General features: G+C 45.6%; 1 long non-coding RNA gene across 1 annotated transcript in view; it reads left to right on the top strand.

Annotated features, from left to right (window-relative positions):
* Positions 1–20190, top strand: part of LOC309797316 — a 779046-nt gene that overhangs the window by 341454 nt on the left and 417402 nt on the right. The window lies entirely within an intron of this gene.

Genomic DNA, 20190 nt, shown 5'->3' with positions numbered 1-20190 from the left:
TTCCCCCTTAAGCAGGCATAAGAGTGTTTTCTAAATGTGAGACTCTGTTCTCTTGCCTAACTCAGTTCATGTGTAGCCATGTTTACAGGATCTTCCTAAGTGATATCTTATGATAAGTTTCTTTTTCTGTGTGACTTCTTTCACTTAGAATCATCGTACCTGAATCCACTCATTTTGCTGCTACTGGTCTTATGACATTGATTTCATGGCTGAGGGATATTCCATCGTACGTAAGTTCCACGATGTTTGGAACCATTTTTATATTTCCTGGGATATTTCAGGTGTACCCAGGTTGAGGTTCCTGTAAGCAGTGCAGCCCTCAATTTGGGGGTGGCTCTGTCTTATGGATTTTCAGTTTTCCCAAGGTATATTCCCTAGACTGGACGTGCCCTTGGCTCTGTAGCTCTGTTGTTTACTTGTTTTAGGGAACACAATGCACTCCTCCAGTGAGGCAGTTGGCAACTTACATCCCGCCCATCAGCATAACAAGGCTCCCTGTTCTCCAGGGCCTGTCTTGCCTTTCTGGTTTTTACACATTTTGTGGATGTCCCTTCTGACCGGTGGGAAGTGATACTTCTTTGTCGTGCAGATTTGCATTGCCCGCTTGCTTGCTTGGCCAAAAAGGGCGTATGCGTTTTCTCCTGAATATATTCAGGAGAAAACGCATACGCCCTTTTTGGCCAAGTGCATCATTGTCGAAGTTGTGCCCCTCTTCCTGTGCTTTACAGGCGATTCCAACGTACCTCTTGAAATCTCTTTCCTGCTATTCTGCCTCGCTTTCAAGTCCGCCTCGTTGCCTTCCCTCAACAGATTTTTGGACGATAGTTGGCCTTGATTACTCTGCCAGTTTGTGAATTGCTGTGCCCCTGAGCTCCATTTTTCAACTCGTTTTTTGTGAGCTGAACGCAAGTCCAAACTTTTGGTTCAGGACCTCTACTGGTTCCCGGTGGGTGGCTGAGACTTTGGTTAATTCTTCTTCCTGCCGGGAAATTAGGGTGACATGTGCCCATCCAAATGCCTAACAGCTACTCTCTCATTGGTTCTCCCTCTTCCCTTTCATCCTCTGCCAAATTGGCAACCTGTGCGAACCAGGAGCTTAAAGGGGCTGTCTCTCCAAGTTGGGAGATTGATAGGAAAGCAGTTGGAAAGTCAAACCGGAGCACCAGGAGAGGGGCTCTTCGTTGAGTTTTAGAAACCTGTCGTATTCACAGTGTGTCCATTCTCTAGGTTTCCCGTACATGTTATAGCTGTAGTAATATTCCCTTCAACCTGGAGAGCTGGGACCCATGGAATGGGTGCCATGCATTATTGCTTTAAAGGGTGTGCATTTGCTCACCCAATCTCACCAATCCTCTCAGTCCCAAGTGTCCAGCCTTATGCCACATCCAGCTGTCATTGTAGATAGGGTCATTCCAGGTTGCATCAGAGACCCTGAAGGAATTGTAAAGAATTTCCCTGTTTCTTTGTTCTGTTTTTGAAATTCCTTTTTAGAGTGGGTTTGAGCTGATTCTCGCTGCCCTGTTTATGCCAGTCTAGACACACTTGATTCCCTTACGGAGACATATCAATACATAGGTTTTAAGATTCTTACTAGTCAGATCTATTCCTCTGCGGGAAATATGGGGTTTTGAGTCCCTTTCACTGAGGAAGGTGTAGGTCTTGTCTATTCCATAGTTGGTTTTTGGAACGGTACCTGGGCTTATATCACACTCTGGTTTGATGCATCACCCCACCTCTCCTTCCCCCTTAAGCAGGCATAAGAGTGTTTTCTAAATGTGAGACTCTGTTCTCTTGCCTAACTCAGTTCATGTGTAGCCATGTTTACAGGATCTTCCTAAGTGATATCTTATGATAAGTTTCTTTTTCTGTGTGACTTCTTTCACTTAGAATCATCGTACCTGAATCCACTCATTTTGCTGCTACTGGTCTTATGACATTGATTTCATGGCTGAGGGATATTCCATCGTACGTAAGTTCCACGATGTTTGGAACCATTTTTATATTTCCTGGGATATTTCAGGTGTACCCAGGTTGAGGTTCCTGTAAGCAGTGCAGCCCTCAATTTGGGGGTGGCTCTGTCTTATGGATTTTCAGTTTTCCCAAGGTATATTCCCTAGACTGGACGTGCCCTTGGCTCTGTAGCTCTGTTGTTTACTTGTTTTAGGGAACACAATGCACTCCTCCAGTGAGGCAGTTGGCAACTTACATCCCGCCCATCAGCATAACAAGGCTCCCTGTTCTCCAGGGCCTGTCTTGCCTTTCTGGTTTTTACACATTTTGTGGATGTCCCTTTTGACCGGTGGGAAGTGATACTTCTTTGTAGTGCAGATTTGCATTGCCCGCTTGCTTGCTTGGCCAAAAAGGGCGTATGCGTTTTCGCCTGAATATATTCAGGAGAAAACGCATACGCCCTTTTTGGCCAAGTGCATCATTGTCGAAGTTGTGCCCCTCTTCCTGTGCTTTACAGGCGATTCCAACGTACCTCTTGAAATCTCTTTCCTGCTATTCTGCCTCGCTTTCAAGTCCGCCTCGTTGCCTTCCCTCAACAGATTTTTGGACGATAGTTGGCCTTGATTACTCTGCCAGTTTGTGAATTGCTGTGCCCCTGAGCTCCATTTTTCAACTCGTTTTTTGTGAGCTGAACGCAATTCCAAACTTTTGGTTCAGGACCTCTACTGGTTCCCGGTGGGTGGCTGAGACTTTGGTTCATTCTTCTTCCTGCCGGGAAATTAGAGTGACATGTGCCCATCCAAATGCCTAACAGCTACTCTCTCATTGGTTCTCCCTCTTCCCTTTCATCCTCTGCCAAATTGGCAACCTGTGCGAACCAGGAGCTTAAAGGGGCTGTCTCTCCAAGTTGGGAGATTGATAGGAAAGTAGGTGGAAAGTCAAACCGGAGCACCAGGAGAGGGGCTCTTCGTTGAGTTTTAGAAACCTGTCGTATTCACAGTGTGTCCATTCTCTAGGTTTCCCGTACACGTTATAGCTGTAGTAATATTCCCTTCAACCTGGAGAGCTGGGACCCATGGAATGGGTGCCATGCGTTATTGCTTTAAAGGGTGTGCATTTGCTCACCCAATCTCACCAATCCTCTCAGTCCCAAGTGTCCAGCCTTATGCCACATCCAGCTGTCATTGTAGATAGGGTCATTCCAGGTTGCATCAGAGACCCTGAAGGAATTTTAAAGAATTTCCCTGTTTCTTTGTTCTGTTTTTGAAATTCCTTTTTAGAGTGGGTTTGAGCTGATTCTCGCTGCCCTGTTTATGCCAGTCTAGACACACTTGATTCCCTTACGGAGACATATCAATACATAGGTTTTAAGATTCTTACTAGTCAGATCTATTCCTCTGCGGGAAATATGGGGTTTTGAGTCCCTTTCACTGAGGAAGGTGTAGGTCTTGTCTATTCCATAGTTGGTTTTTGGAACGGTACCTGTGCTTATATCAAACTCTGGTTTGATGCATCACCCCACCTCTCCTTCCCCCTTAAGCAGGCATAAGAGTGTTTTCTAAATGTGAGACTCTGTTCTCTTGCCTAACTCAGTTCATGTGTAGCCATGTTTACAGGATCTTCCTAAGTGATATCTTATGATAAGTTTCTTTTTCTGTGTGACTTCTTTCACTTAGAATCATCGTACCTGAATCCACTCATTTTGCTGCTACTGGCCTTATGACATTGATTTCATGGCTGAGGGATATTCCATCGTACGTAAGTTCCACGATGTTTGGAACCATTTTTATATTTCCTGGGATATTTCAGGTGTACCCAGGTTGAGGTTCCTGTAAGCAGTGCAGCCCTCAATTTGGGGGTGGCTCTGTCTTATGGATTTTCAGTTTTCCCAAGGTATATTCCCTAGACTGGACGTGCCCTTGGCTCTGTAGATCTGTTGTTTACTTGTTTTAGGGAACACAATGCACTCCTCCAGTGAGGCAGTTGGCAACTTACATCCCGCCCATCAGCATAACAAGGCTCCCTGTTCTCCAGGGCCTGCCTTGCCTTTCTGGTTTTTACACATTTTGTGGATGTCCCTTTTGACCGGTGGGAAGTGATACTTCTTTGTAGTGCAGATTTGCATTGCCCGCTTGCTTGCTTGGCCAAAAAGGGCGTATGCGTTTTCTCCTGAATATATTCAGGAGAAAACGCATACGCCCTTTTTGGCCAAGTGCATCATTGTCGAAGTTGTGCCCCTCTTCCTGTGCTTTACAGGCGATTCCAACGTACCTCTTGAAATCTGTTTCCTGCTATTCTGCCTCGCTTTCAAGTCCGCCTCGTTGCCTTCCCTCAACAGATTTTTGGACGATAGTTGGCCTTGATTACTCTGCCAGTTTGTGAATTGCTGTGCCCCTGAGCTCCATTTTTCAACTCGTTTTTTGTGAGCTGAACGCAAGTCCAAACTTTTGGTTCAGGACCTCTACTGGTTCCCGGTGGGTGGCTGAGACTTTGGTTCATTCTTCTTCCTGCCGGGAAATTAGAGTGACATGTGCCCATCCAAATGCCTAACAGCTACTCTCTCATTGGTTCTCCCTCTTCCCTTTCATCCTCTGCCAAATTGGCAACCTGTGCGAACCAGGAGCTTAAAGGGGCTGTCTCTCCAAGTTGGGAGATTGATAGGAAAGCAGTTGGAAAGTCAAACCGGAGCATCAGGAGAGGGGCTCTTCGTTGAGTTTTAGAAACCTTTCGTGTTCACAGTGTGTCCATTCTCTAGGTTTCCCGTACACGTTATAGCTGTAGTAATATTCCCTTCAACCTGGAGAGCTGGGACCCATGGAATGGGTGCCATGCATTATTGCTTTAAAGGGTGTGCATTTGCTCACCCAATCTCACCAATCCTCTCAGTCCCAAGTGTCCAGCCTTATGCCACATCCAGCTGTCATTGTAGATAGGGTCATTCCAGGTTGCATCAGAGACCCTGAAGGAATTGTAAAGAATTTCCCTGTTTCTTTGTTCTGTTTTTGAAATTCCTTTTTAGAGTGGGTTTGAGCTGATTCTCGCTGCCCTGTTTATGCCAGTCTAGACACACTTGATTCCCTTACGGAGACATATCAATACATAGGTTTTAAGATTCTTACTAGTCAGATCTATTCCTCTGCGGGAAATATGGGGTTTTGAGTCCCTTTCACTGAGGAAGGTGTAGGTCTTGTCTATTCCATAGTTGGTTTTTGGAACGGTACCTGTGCTTATATCAAACTCTGGTTTGATGCATCACCCCACCTCTCCTTCCCCCTTAAGCAGGCATAAGAGTGTTTTCTAAATGTGAGACTCTGTTATCTTGCCTAACTCAGTTCATGTGTAGCCATGTTTACAGGATCTTCCTAAGTGATATCTTATGATAAGTTTCTTTTTCTGTGTGACTTCTTTCACTTAGAATCATCGTACCTGAATCCACTCATTTTGCTGCTACTGGTCTTATGACATTGATTTCATGGCTGAGGGATATTCCATCGTACGTAAGTTCCACGATGTTTGGAACCATTTTTATATTTCCTGGGATATTTCAGGTGTACCCAGGTTGAGGTTCCTGTAAGCAGTGCAGCCCTCAATTTGGGGGTGGCTCTGTCTTATGGATTTTCAGTTTTCCCAAGGTATATTCCCTAGACTGGACGTGCCCTTGGCTCTGTAGCTCTGTTGTTTACTTGTTTTAGGGAACACAATGCACTCCTCCAGTGAGGCAGTTGGCAACTTACATCCCGCCCATCAGCATAACAAGGCTCCCTGTTCTCCAGGGCCTGTCTTGCCTTTCTGGTTTTTACACATTTTGTGGATATCCCTTTTGACCGGTGGGAAGTGATACTTCTTTGTAGTGCAGATTTGCATTGCCCGCTTGCTTGCTTGGCCAAAAAGGGCGTATGCGTTTTCGCCTGAATATATTCAGGAGAAAACGCATACGCCCTTTTTGGCCAAGTGCATCATTGTCGAAGTTGTGCCCCTCTTCCTGTGCTTTACAGGCGATTCCAACGTACCTCTTGAAATCTGTTTCCTGCTATTCTGCCTCGCTTTCAAGTCCGCCTCGTTGCCTTCCCTCAACAGATTTTTGGACGATAGTTGGCCTTGATTACTCTGCCAGTTTGTGAATTGCTGTGCCCCTGAGCTCCATTTTTCAACTCGTTTTTTGTGAGCTGAACGCAAGTCCAAACTTTTGGTTCAGGACCTCTACTGGTTCCCGGTGGGTGGCTGAGACTTTGGTTCATTCTTCTTCCTGCCGGGAAATTAGAGTGACATGTGCCCATCCAAATGCCTAACAGCTACTCTCTCATTGGTTCTCCCTCTTCCCTTTCATCCTCTGCCAAATTGGCAACCTGTGCGAACCAGGAGCTTAAAGGGGCTGTCTCTCCAAGTTGGGAGATTGATAGGAAAGCAGTTGGAAAGTCAAACCGGAGCATCAGGAGAGGGGCTCTTCGTTGAGTTTTAGAAACCTTTCGTGTTCACAGTGTGTCCATTCTCTAGGTTTCCCGTACACGTTATAGCTGTAGTAATATTCCCTTCAACCTGGAGAGCTGGGACCCATGGAATGGGTGCCATGCATTATTGCTTTAAAGGGTGTGCATTTGCTCACCCAATCTCACCAATCCTCTCAGTCCCAAGTGTCCAGCCTTATGCCACATCCAGCTGTCATTGTAGATAGGGTCATTCCAGGTTGCATCAGAGACCCTGAAGGAATTGTAAAGAATTTCCCTGTTTCTTTGTTCTGTTTTTGAAATTCCTTTTTAGAGTGGGTTTCAGCTGATTCTCGCTGCCCTGTTTATGCCAGTCTAGACACACTTGATTCCCTTACGGAGACATATCAATACATAGGTTTTAAGATTCTTACTAGTCAGATCTATTCCTCTGCGGGAAATATGGGGTTTTGAGTCCCTTTCACTGAGGAAGGTGTAGGTCTTGTCTATTCCATAGTTGGTTTTTGGAACGGTACCTGTGCTTATATCAAACTCTGGTTTGATGCATCACCCCACCTCTCCTTCCCCCTTAAGCAGGCATAAGAGTGTTTTCTAAATGTGAGACTCTGTTCTCTTGCCTAACTCAGTTCATGTGTAGCCATGTTTACAGGATCTTCCTAAGTGATATCTTATGATAAGTTTCTTTTTCTGTGTGACTTCTTTCACTTAGAATCATCGTACCTGAATCCACTCATTTTGCTGCTACTGGCCTTATGACATTGATTTCATGGCTGAGGGATATTCCATCGTACGTAAGTTCCACGATGTTTGGAACCATTTTTATATTTCCTGGGATATTTCAGGTGTACCCAGGTTGAGGTTCCTGTAAGCAGTGCAGCCCTCAATTTGGGGGTGGCTCTGTCTTATGGATTTTCAGTTTTCCCAAGGTATATTCCCTAGACTGGACGTGCCCTTGGCTCTGTAGATCTGTTGTTTACTTGTTTTAGGGAACACAATGCACTCCTCCAGTGAGGCAGTTGGCAACTTACATCCCGCCCATCAGCATAACAAGGCTCCCTGTTCTCCAGGGCCTGCCTTGCCTTTCTGGTTTTTACACATTTTGTGGATGTCCCTTTTGACCGGTGGGAAGTGATACTTCTTTGTAGTGCAGATTTGCATTGCCCGCTTGCTTGCTTGGCCAAAAAGGGCGTATGCGTTTTCTCCTGAATATATTCAGGAGAAAACGCATACGCCCTTTTTGGCCAAGTGCATCATTGTCGAAGTTGTGCCCCTCTTCCTGTGCTTTACAGGCGATTCCAACGTACCTCTTGAAATCTCTTTCCTGCTATTCTGCCTCGCTTTCAAGTCCGCCTCGTTGCCTTCCCTCAACAGATTTTTGGACGATAGTTGGCCTTGATTACTCTGCCAGTTTGTGAATTGCTGTGCCCCTGAGCTCCATTTTTCAACTCGTTTTTTGTGAGCTGAACGCAAGTCCAAACTTTTGGTTCAGGACCTCTACTGGTTCCCGGTGGGTGGCTGAGACATTGGTTCATTCTTCTTCCTGCCGGGAAATTAGAGTGACATGTGCCCATCCAAATGCCTAACAGCTACTCTCTCATTGGTTCTCCCTCTTCCCTTTCATCCTCTGCCAAATTGGCAACCTGTGCGAACCAGGAGCTTAAAGGGGCTGTCTCTCCAAGTTGGGAGATTGATAGGAAAGCAGTTGGAAAGTCAAACCGGAGCATCAGGAGAGGGGCTCTTCGTTGAGTTTTAGAAACCTTTCGTGTTCACAGTGTGTCCATTCTCTAGGTTTCCCGTACACGTTATAGCTGTAGTAATATTCCCTTCAACCTGGAGAGCTGGGACCCATGGAATGGGTGCCATGCATTATTGCTTTAAAGGGTGTGCATTTGCTCACCCAATCTCACCAATCCTCTCAGTCCCAAGTGTCCAGCCTTATGCCACATCCAGCTGTCATTGTAGATAGGGTCATTCCAGGTTGCATCAGAGACCCTGAAGGAATTGTAAAGAATTTCCCTGTTTCTTTGTTCTGTTTTTGAAATTCCTTTTTAGAGTGGGTTTCAGCTGATTCTCGCTGCCCTGTTTATGCCAGTCTAGACACACTTGATTCCCTTACGGAGACATATCAATACATAGGTTTTAAGATTCTTACTAGTCAGATCTATTCCTCTGCGGGAAATATGGGGTTTTGAGTCCCTTTCACTGAGGAAGGTGTAGGTCTTGTCTATTCCATAGTTGGTTTTTGGAACGGTACCTGTGCTTATATCAAACTCTGGTTTGATGCATCACCCCACCTCTCCTTCCCCCTTAAGCAGGCATAAGAGTGTTTTCTAAATGTGAGACTCTGTTCTCTTGCCTAACTCAGTTCATGTGTAGCCATGTTTACAGGATCTTCCTAAGTGATATCTTATGATAAGTTTCTTTTTCTGTGTGACTTCTTTCACTTAGAATCATCGTACCTGAATCCACTCATTTTGCTGCTACTGGTCTTATGACATTGATTTAATGGCTGAGGGATATTCCATCGTACGTAAGTTCCACGATGTTTGGAACCATTTTTATATTTCCTGGGATATTTCAGGTGTACCCAGGTTGAGGTTCCTGTAAGCAGTGCAGCCCTCAATTTGGGGGTGGCTCTGTCTTATGGATTTTCAGTTTTCCCAAGGTATATTCCCTAGACTGGATGTGCCCTTGGCTCTGTAGCTCTGTTGTTTACTTGTTTTAGGGAACACAATGCACTCCTCCAGTGAGGCAGTTGGCAACTTACATCCCGCCCATCAGCATAACAAGGCTCCCTGTTCTCCAGGGCCTGTCTTGCCTTTCTGGTTTTTACACATTTTGTGGATGTCCCTTTTGACCGGTGGGAAGTGATACTTCTTTGTAGTGCAGATTTGCATTGCCCGCTTGCTTGCTTGGCCAAAAAGGGCGTATGCGTTTTCGCCTGAATATATTCAGGAGAAAACGCATACGCCCTTTTTGGCCAAGTGCATCATTGTCGAAGTTGTGCCCCTCTTCCTGTGCTTTACAGGCGATTCCAACGTACCTCTTGAAATCTGTTTCCTGCTATTCTGCCTCGCTTTCAAGTCCGCCTCGTTGCCTTCCCTCAACAGATTTTTGGACGATAGTTGGCCTTGATTACTCTGCCAATTTGTGAATTGCTGTGCCCCTGAGCTCCATTTTTCAACTCGTTTTTTGTGAGCTGAACGCAAGTCCAAACTTTTGGTTCAGGACCTCTACTGGTTCCCGGTGGGTGGCTGAGACTTTGGTTCATTCTTCTTCCTGCCGGGAAATTAGAGTGACATGTGCCCATCCAAATGCCTAACAGCTACTCTCTCATTGGTTCTCCCTCTTCCCTTTCATCCTCTGCCAAATTGGCAACCTGTGCGAACCAGGAGCTTAAAGGGGCTGTCTCTCCAAGTTGGGAGATTGATAGGAAAGCAGTTGGAAAGTCAAACCGGAGCATCAGGAGAGGGGCTCTTCGTTGAGTTTTAGAAACCTTTCGTGTTCACAGTGTGTCCATTCTCTAGGTTTCCCGTACACGTTATAGCTGTAGTAATATTCCCTTCAACCTGGAGAGCTGGGACCCATGGAATGGGTGCCATGCATTATTGCTTTAAAGGGTGTGCATTTGCTCACCCAATCTCACCAATCCTCTCAGTCCCAAGTGTCCAGCCTTATGCCACATCCAGCTGTCATTGTAGATAGGGTCATTCCAGGTTGCATCAGAGACCCTGAAGGAATTGTAAAGAATTTCCCTGTTTCTTTGTTCTGTTTTTGAAATTCCTTTTTAGAGTGGGTTTGAGCTGATTCTCGCTGCCCTGTTTATGCCAGTCTAGACACACTTGATTCCCTTACGGAGACATATCAATACATAGGTTTTAAGATTCTTACTAGTCAGATCTATTCCTCTGCGGGAAATATGGGGTTTTGAGTCCCTTTCACTGAGGAAGGTGTAGGTCTTGTCTATTCCATAGTTGGTTTTTGGAACGGTACCTGTGCTTATATCAAACTCTGGTTTGATGCATCACCCCACCTCTCCTTCCCCCTTAAGCAGGCATAAGAGTGTTTTCTAAATGTGAGACTCTGTTCTCTTGCCTAACTCAGTTCATGTGTAGCCATGTTTACAGGATCTTCCTAAGTGATATCTTATGATAAGTTTCTTTTTCTGTGTGACTTCTTTCACTTAGAATCATCGTACCTGAATCCACTCATTTTGCTGCTACTGGTCTTATGACATTGATTTCATGGCTGAGGGATATTCCATCGTACGTAAGTTCCACGATGTTTGGAACCATTTTTATATTTCCTGGGATATTTCAGGTGTACCCAGGTTGAGGTTCCTGTAAGCAGTGCAGCCCTCAATTTGGGGGTGGCTCTGTCTTATGGATTTTCAGTTTTCCCAAGGTATATTCCCTAGACTGGACGTGCCCTTGGCTCTGTAGCTCTGTTGTTTACTTGTTTTAGGGAACACAATGCACTCCTCCAGTGAGGCAGTTGGCAACTTACATCCCGCCCATCAGCATAACAAGGCTCCCTGTTCTCCAGGGCCTGTCTTGCCTTTCTGGTTTTTACACATTTTGTGGATGTCCCTTTTGACCGGTGGGAAGTGATACTTCTTTGTAGTGCAGATTTGCATTGCCCGCTTGCTTGCTTGGCCAAAAAGGGCGTATGCGTTTTCTCCTGAATATATTCAGGAGAAAACGCATACGCCCTTTTTGGCCAAGTGCATCATTGTCGAAGTTGTGCCCCTCTTCCTGTGCTTTACAGGCGATTCCAACGTACCTCTTGAAATCTGTTTCCTGCTATTCTGCCTCGCTTTCAAGTCCGCCTCGTTGCCTTCCCTCAACAGATTTTTGGACGATAGTTGGCCTTGATTACTCTGCCAGTTTGTGAATTGCTGTGCCCCTGAGCTCCATTTTTCAACTCGTTTTTTGTGAGCTGAACGCAAGTCCAAACTTTTGGTTCAGGCCCTCTACTGGTTCCCGGTGGGTGGCTGAGACTTTGGTTCATTCTTCTTCCTGCCGGGAAATTAGAGTGACATGTGCCCATCCAAATGCCTAACAGCTACTCTCTCATTGGTTCTCCCTCTTCCCTTTCATCCTCTGCCAAATTGGCAACCTGTGCGAACCAGGAGCTTAAAGGGGCTGTCTCTCCAAGTTGGGAGATTGATAGGAAAGCAGTTGGAAAGTCAAACCGGAGCACCAGGAGAGGGGCTCTTCGTTGAGTTTTAGAAACCTGTCGTATTCACAGTGTGTCCATTCTCTAGGTTTCCCGTACATGTTATAGCTGTAGTAATATTCCCTTCAACCTGGAGAGCTGGGACCCATGGAATGGGTGCCATGCATTATTGCTTTAAAGGGTGTGCATTTGCTCACCCAATCTCACCAATCCTCTCAGTCCCAAGTGTCCAGCCTTATGCCACATCCAGCTGTCATTGTAGATAGGGTCATTCCAGGTTGCATCAGAGACCCTGAAGGAATTGTAAAGAATTTCCCTGATTCTTTGTTCTGTTTTTGAAATTCCTTTTTAGAGTGGGTTTGAGCTGATTCTCGCTGCCCTGTTTATGCCAGTCTAGACACACTTGATTCCCTTACGGAGACATATCAATACATAGGTTTTAAGATTCTTACTAGTCAGATCTATTCCTCTGCGGGAAATATGGGGTTTTGAGTCCCTTTCACTGAGGAAGGTGTAGGTCTTGTCTATTCCATAGTTGGTTTTTGGAACGGTACCTGGGCTTATATCACACTCTGGTTTGATGCATCACCCCACCTCTCCTTCCCCCTTAAGCAGGCATAAGAGTGTTTTCTAAATGTGAGACTCTGTTCTCTTGCCTAACTCAGTTCATGTGTAGCCATGTTTACAGGATCTTCCTAAGTGATATCTTATGATAAGTTTCTTTTTCTGTGTGACTTCTTTCACTTAGAATCATCGTACCTGAATCCACTCATTTTGCTGCTACTGGTCTTATGACATTGATTTCTTGGCTGAGGGATATTCCATCGTACGTAAGTTCCACGATGTTTGGAACCATTTTTATATTTCCTGGGATATTTCAGGTGTACCCAGGTTGAGGTTCCTGTAAGCAGTGCAGCCCTCAATTTGGGGGTGGCTCTGTCTTATGGATTTTCAGTTTTCCCAAGGTATATTCCCTAGACTGGACGTGCCCTTGGCTCTGTAGCTCTGTTGTTTACTTGTTTTAGGGAACACAATGCACTCCTCCAGTGAGGCAGTTGGCAACTTACATCCCGCCCATCAGCATAACAAGGCTCCCTGTTCTCCAGGGCCTGTCTTGCCTTTCTGGTTTTTACACATTTTGTGGATGTCCCTTTTGACCGGTGGGAAGTGATACTTCTTTGTAGTGCAGATTTGCATTGCCCGCTTGCTTGCTTGGCCAAAAAGGGCGTATGCGTTTTCGCCTGAATATATTCAGGAGAAAACGCATACGCCCTTTTTGGCCAAGTGCATCATTGTCGAAGTTGTGCCCCTCTTCCTGTGCTTTACAGGCGATTCCAACGTACCTCTTGAAATCTCTTTCCTGCTATTCTGCCTCGCTTTCAAGTCCGCCTCGTTGCCTTCCCTCAACAGATTTTTGGACGATAGTTGGCCTTGATTACTCTGCCAGTTTGTGAATTGCTGTGCCCCTGAGCTCCATTTTTCAACTCGTTTTTTGTGAGCTGAACGCAATTCCAAACTTTTGGTTCAGGACCTCTACTGGTTCCCGGTGGGTGGCTGAGACTTTGGTTCATTCTTCTTCCTGCCGGGAAATTAGAGTGACATGTGCCCATCCAAATGCCTAACAGCTACTCTCTCATTGGTTCTCCCTCTTCCCTTTCATCCTCTGCCAAATTGGCAACCTGTGCGAACCAGGAGCTTAAAGGGGCTGTCTCTCCAAGTTGGGAGATTGATAGGAAAGTAGGTGGAAAGTCAAACCGGAGCACCAGGAGAGGGGCTCTTCGTTGAGTTTTAGAAACCTGTCGTATTCACAGTGTGTCCATTCTCTAGGTTTCCCGTACACGTTATAGCTGTAGTAATATTCCCTTCAACCTGGAGAGCTGGGACCCATGGAATGGGTGCCATGCGTTATTGCTTTAAAGGGTGTGCATTTGCTCACCCAATCTCACCAATCCTCTCAGTCCCAAGTGTCCAGCCTTATGCCACATCCAGCTGTCATTGTAGATAGGGTCATTCCAGGTTGCATCAGAGACCCTGAAGGAATTGTAAAGAATTTCCCTGTTTCTTTGTTCTGTTTTTGAAATTCCTTTTTAGAGTGGGTTTGAGCTGATTCTCGCTGCCCTGTTTATGCCAGTCTAGACACACTTGATTCCCTTACGGAGACATATCAATACATAGGTTTTAAGATTCTTACTAGTCAGATCTATTCCTCTGCGGGAAATATGGGGTTTTGAGTCCCTTTCACTGAGGAAGGTGTAGGTCTTGTCTATTCCATAGTTGGTTTTTGGAACGGTACCTGTGCTTATATCAAACTCTGGTTTGATGCATCACCCCACCTCTCCTTCCCCCTTAAGCAGGCATAAGAGTGTTTTCTAAATGTGAGACTCTGTTCTCTTGCCTAACTCAGTTCATGTGTAGCCATGTTTACAGGATCTTCCTAAGTGATATCTTATGATAAGTTTCTTTTTCTGTGTGACTTCTTTCACTTAGAATCATCGTACCTGAATCCACTCATTTTGCTGCTACTGGCCTTATGACATTGATTTCATGGCTGAGGGATATTCCATCGTACGTAAGTTCCACGATGTTTGGAACCATTTTTATATTTCCTGGGATATTTCAGGTGTACCCAGGTTGAGGTTCCTGTAAGCAGTGCAGCCCTCAATTTGGGGGTGGCTCTGTCTTATGGATTTTCAGTTTTCCCAAGGTATATTCCCTAGACTGGACGTGCCCTTGGCTCTGTAGCTCTGTTGTTTACTTGTTTTAGGGAACACAATGCACTCCTCCAGTGAGGCAGTTGGCAACTTACATCCCGCCCATCAGCATAACAAGGCTCCCTGTTCTCCAGGGCCTGTCTTGCCTTTCTGGTTTTTACACATTTTGTGGATGTCCCTTTTGACCGGTGGGAAGTGATACTTCTTTGTAGTGCAGATTTGCATTGCCCGCTTGCTTGCTTGGCCAAAAAGGGCGTATGCGTTTTCGCCTGAATATATTCAGGAGAAAACGCATACGCCCTTTTTGGCCAAGTGCATCATTGTCGAAGTTGTGCCCCTCTTCCTGTGCTTTACAGGCGATTCCAACGTACCTCTTGAAATCTGTTTCCTGCTATTCTGCCTCGCTTTCAAGTCCGCCTCGTTGCCTTCCCTCAACAGATTTTTGGACGATAGTTGGCCTTGATTACTCTGCCAGTTTGTGAATTGCTGTGCCCCTGAGCTCCATTTTTCAACTCGTTTTTTGTGAGCTGAACGCAAGTCCAAACTTTTGGTTCAGGCCCTCTACTGGTTCCCGGTGGGTGGCTGAGACTTTGGTTCATTCTTCTTCCTGCCGGGAAATTAGAGTGACATGTGCCCATCCAAATGCCTAACAGCTACTCTCTCATTGGTTCTCCCTCTTCCCTTTCATCCTCTGCCAAATTGGCAACCTGTGCGAACCAGGAGCTTAAAGGGGCTGTCTCTCCAAGTTGGGAGATTGATAGGAAAGCAGTTGGAAAGTCAAACCGGAGCATCAGGAGAGGGGCTCTTCGTTGAGTTTTAGAAACCTTTCGTGTTCACAGTGTGTCCATTCTCTAGGTTTCCCGTACACGTTATAGCTGTAGTAATATTCCCTTCAACCTGGAGAGCTGGGACCCATGGAATGGGTGCCATGCATTATTGCTTTAAAGGGTGTGCATTTGCTCACCCAATCTCACCAATCCTCTCAGTCCCAAGTGTCCAGCCTTATGCCACATCCAGCTGTCATTGTAGATAGGGTCATTCCAGGTTGCATCAGAGACCCTGAAGGAATTGTAAAGAATTTCCCTGTTTCTTTGTTCTGTTTTTGAAATTCCTTTTTAGAGTGGGTTTGAGCTGATTCTCGCTGCCCTGTTTATGCCAGTCTAGACACACTTGATTCCCTTACGGAGACATATCAATACATAGGTTTTAAGATTCTTACTAGTCAGATCTATTCCTCTGCGGGAAATATGGGGTTTTGAGTCCCTTTCACTGAGGAAGGTGTAGGTCTTGTCTATTCCATAGTTGGTTTTTGGAACGGTACCTGTGCTTATATCAAACTCTGGTTTGATGCATCACCCCACCTCTCCTTCCCCCTTAAGCAGGCATAAGAGTGTTTTCTAAATGTGAGACTCTGTTCTCTTGCCTAACTCAGTTCATGTGTAGCCATGTTTACAGGATCTTCCTAAGTGATATCTTATGATAAGTTTCTTTTTCTGTGTGACTTCTTTCACTTAGAATCATCGTACCTGAATCCACTCATTTTGCTGCTACTGGTCTTATGACATTGATTTCATGGCTGAGGGATATTCCATCGTACGTAAGTTCCACGATGTTTGGAACCATTTTTATATTTCCTGGGATATTTCAGGTGTACCCAGGTTGAGGTTCCTGTAAGCAGTGCAGCCCTCAATTTGGGGGTGGCTCTGTCTTATGGATTTTCAGTTTTCCCAAGGTATATTCCCTAGACTGGACGTGCCCTTGGCTCTGTAGCTCTGTTGTTTACTTGTTTTAGGGAACACAATGCACTCCTCCAGTGAGGCAGTTGGCAACTTACATCCCGCCCATCAGCATAACAAGGCTCCCTGTTCTCCAGGGCCTGTCTTGCCTTTCTGGTTTTTACACATTTTGTGGATGTCCCTTTTGACCGGTGGGAAGTAATACTCCTTTGTCGTGCAGATTTGCATTGCCCGCTTGCTTGCTTGGCCAAAAAGGGCGTATGCGTTTTCTCCTGAATATATTCAGGAGAAAACGCATACGCCCTTTTTGGCCAAGTGCATCATTGTCGAAGTTGTGCCCCTCTTCCTGTGCTTTACAGGCGATTCCAACGTACCTCTTGAAATCTGTTTCCTGCTATTCTGCCTCGCTTTCAAGTCCGCCTCGTTGCCTTCCCTCAACAGATTTCTGGACGATAGTTGGCCTTGATTACTCTGCCAGTTTGTGAATTGCTGTGCCCCTGAGCTCCATTTTTCAACTCGTTTTTTGTGAGCTGAACGCAAGTCCAAACTTTTGGTTCAGGACCTATACTGGTTCCTGGTGGGTGGCTGAGACTTTGGTTAATTCTTCTTCCTGCCGGGAAATTAGCGTGACATGTGCCCATCCAAATGCCTAACAGCTACTCTCTCATTGGTTCTCCCTCTTCCCTTTCATCCTCTGCCAGATTGGCAACCTGTGCGAACCAGGAGCTTAAAGGGGCTGTCTCTCCAAGTTGGGAGATTGATAGGAAAGCAGTTGGAAAGTCAAACCGGAGCACCAGGAGAGGGACTCTTCGTTGAGTTTTAGAAACCTTTCTTATTCACAGTGTGTCCATTCTCTAGGTTTCCCGTACATGTTATAGCTGTAGTAATATTCCCTTCAACCTGGAGAGCTGGGACCCATGGAATGGGTGCCATGCATTATTGCTTTAAAGGGTCTGCATTTGCTCACCCAATCTCACCAATCCTCTCAGTCCCAAGTGTCCAGCCTTATGCCACATCCAGCTGTCATTGTAGATAGGGTCATTCCAGGTTGCATCAGAGACCCTGAAGGAATTGTAAAGAATTTCCCTGTTTCTTTGTTCTGTTTTTGAAATTCCTTTTTAGAGTGGGTTTGAGCTGATTCTCGCTGCCCTGTTTATGCCAGTCTAGACACACTTGATTCCCTTACGGAGACATATCAATACATAGGTTTTAAGATTCTTACTAGTCAGATCTATTCCTCTGCGGGAAATATGGGGTTTTGAGTCCCTTTCACTGAGGAAGGTGTAGGTCTTGTCTATTCCATAGTTGGTTTTTGGAACGGTACCTGTGCTTATATCAAACTCTGGTTTGATGCATCACCCCACCTCTCCTTCCCCCTTAAGCAGGCATAAGAGTGTTTTCTAAATGTGAGACTCTGTTCTCTTGCCTAACTCAGTTCATGTGTAGCCATGTTTACAGGATCTTCCTAAGTGATATCTTATGATAAGTTTCTTTTTCTGTGTGACTTCTTTCACTTAGAATCATCGTACCTGAATCCACTCATTTTGCTGCTACTGGTCTTATGACATTGATTTCATGGCTGAGGGATATTCCATCGTACGTAAGTTCCACGATGTTTGGAACCATTTTTATATTTCCTGGGATATTTCAGGTGTACCCAGGTTGAGGTTCCTGTAAGCAGTGCAGCCCTCAATTTGGGGGTGGCTCTGTCTTATGGATTTTCAGTTTTCCCAAGGTATATTCCCTAGACTGGACGTGCCCTTGGCTCTGTAGCTCTGTTGTTTACTTGTTTTAGGGAACACAATGCACTCCTCCAGTGAGGCAGTTGGCAACTTACATCCCGCCCATCAGCATAACAAGGCTCCCTGTTCTCCAGGGCCTGTCTTGCCTTTCTGGTTTTTACACATTTTGTGGATGTCCCTTTTGACCGGTGGGAAGTAATACTCCTTTGTCGTGCAGATTTGCATTGCCCGCTTGCTTGCTTGGCCAAAAAGGGCGTATGCGTTTTCTCCTGAATATATTCAGGAGAAAACGCATACGCCCTTTTTGGCCAAGTGCATCATTGTCGAAGTTGTGCCCCTCTTCCTGTGCTTTACAGGCGATTCCAACGTACCTCTTGAAATCTGTTTCCTGCTATTCTGCCTCGCTTTCAAGTCCGCCTCGTTGCCTTCCCTCAACAGATTTCTGGACGATAGTTGGCCTTGATTACTCTGCCAGTTTGTGAATTGCTGTGCCCCTGAGCTCCATTTTTCAACTCGTTTTTTGTGAGCTGAACGCAAGTCCAAACTTTTGGTTCAGGACCTATACTGGTTCCTGGTGGGTGGCTGAGACTTTGGTTAATTCTTCTTCCTGCCGGGAAATTAGCGTGACATGTGCCCATCCAAATGCCTAACAGCTACTCTCTCATTGGTTCTCCCTCTTCCCTTTCATCCTCTGCCAGATTGGCAACCTGTGCGAACCAGGAGCTTAAAGGGGCTGTCTCTCCAAGTTGGGAGATTGATAGGAAAGCAGTTGGAAAGTCAAACCGGAGCACCAGGAGAGGGACTCTTCGTTGAGTTTTAGAAACCTTTCTTATTCACAGTGTGTCCATTCTCTAGGTTTCCCGTACATGTTATAGCTGTAGTAATATTCCCTTCAACCTGGAGAGCTGGGACCCATGGAATGGGTGCCATGCATTATTGCTTTAAAGGGTCTGCATTTGCTCACCCAATCTCACCAATCCTCTCAGTCCCAAGTGTCCAGCCTCATGCCACATCCAGCTGTCATTGTAGATAGGGTCATTCCAGGTTGCATCAGAGACACTGAAGGAATTGTAAAGAATTTCCCTGTTTCTTTGTTCTGTTTTTGAAATTCCTTTTTAGAGTGGGTTTCAGCTGATTCTCGCTGCCCTGTTTATGCCAGTCTAGACACTCTTGATTCCCTTACGGAGACATATCAATACATAGGTTTTAAGATACTTACTAGTCAGATCTATTCCTCTGCGGGAAATATGGGGTTTTGAGTCCCTTTCACTGAGGAAGGTGTAGGTCTTGTCTATTCCATAGTTGGTTTTTGGAACAGTACCTGTGCTTATATCAAACTCTGGTTTGATGCATCACCCCACCTCTCCTTCCCCCTTAAGCAGGCATAAGAGTGTTTTCTAAATGTGAGACTCTGTTCTCTTGCCTAACTCAGTTCATGTGTAGCCATGTTTACAGGATCTTCCTAAGTGATATCTTATGATAAGTTTCTTTTCCTGTGTGACTTCTTTCACTTAGAATCATCGTACCTGAATCCACTCATTTTGCTGCTACTGGTCTTATGACATTGATTTCATGGCTGAGGGATATTCCATCGTACGTAAGTTCCACGATGTTTGGAACCATTTTTATATTTCCTGGGATATTTCAGGTGTACCCAGGTTGAGGTTCCTGTAAGCAGTGCAGCCCTCAATTTGGGGGTGGCTCTGTCTTATGGATTTTCAGTTTTCCCAAGGTATATTCCCTAGACTGGACGTGCCCTTGGCTCTGTAGCTCTGTTGTTTACTTGTTTTAGGGAACACAATGCACTCCTCCAGTGAGGCAGTTGGCAACTTACATCCCGCCCATCAGCATAACAAGGCTCCCTGTTCTCCAGGGCCTGCCTTGCCTTTCTGGTTTTTACACATTTTGTGGATGTCCCTTTTGACCGGTGGGAAGTGATACTTCTTTGTAGTGCAGATTTGCATTGCCCGCTTGCTTGCTTGGCCAAAAAGGGCGTATGCGTTTTCTCCTGAATATATTCAGGAGAAAACGCATACACCCTTTTTGGCCAAGTGCATCATTGTCGAAGTTGTGCCCCTCTTCCTGTGCTTTACAGGCGATTCCAACGTACCTCTTGAAATCTGTTTCCTGCTATTCTGCCTCGCTTTCAAGTCCGCCTCGTTGCCTTCCCTCAACAGATTTTTGGACGATAGTTGGCCTTGATTACTCTGCCACTTTGTGAATTGCTGTGCCCCTGAGCTCCATTTTTCAACTCGTTTTTTGTGAGCTGAACGCAAGTCCAAACTTTTGGTTCAGGACCTCTACTGGTTCCCGGTGGGTGGCTGAGACTTTGGTTCATTCTTCTTCCTGCCGGGAAATTAGAGTGACATGTGCCCATCCAAATGCCTAACAGCTACTCTCTCATTGGTTCTCCCTCTTCCCTTTCATC

This window comes from Mesoplodon mirus (genome assembly GCF_964341445.2).
Source record: "Mesoplodon mirus genome assembly, contig: HAP1_SCAFFOLD_168, whole genome shotgun sequence".
NCBI lineage: Eukaryota > Metazoa > Chordata > Mammalia > Artiodactyla > Ziphiidae > Mesoplodon > Mesoplodon mirus.
This window is presented reverse-complemented; position numbering and strand designations above follow the sequence as displayed.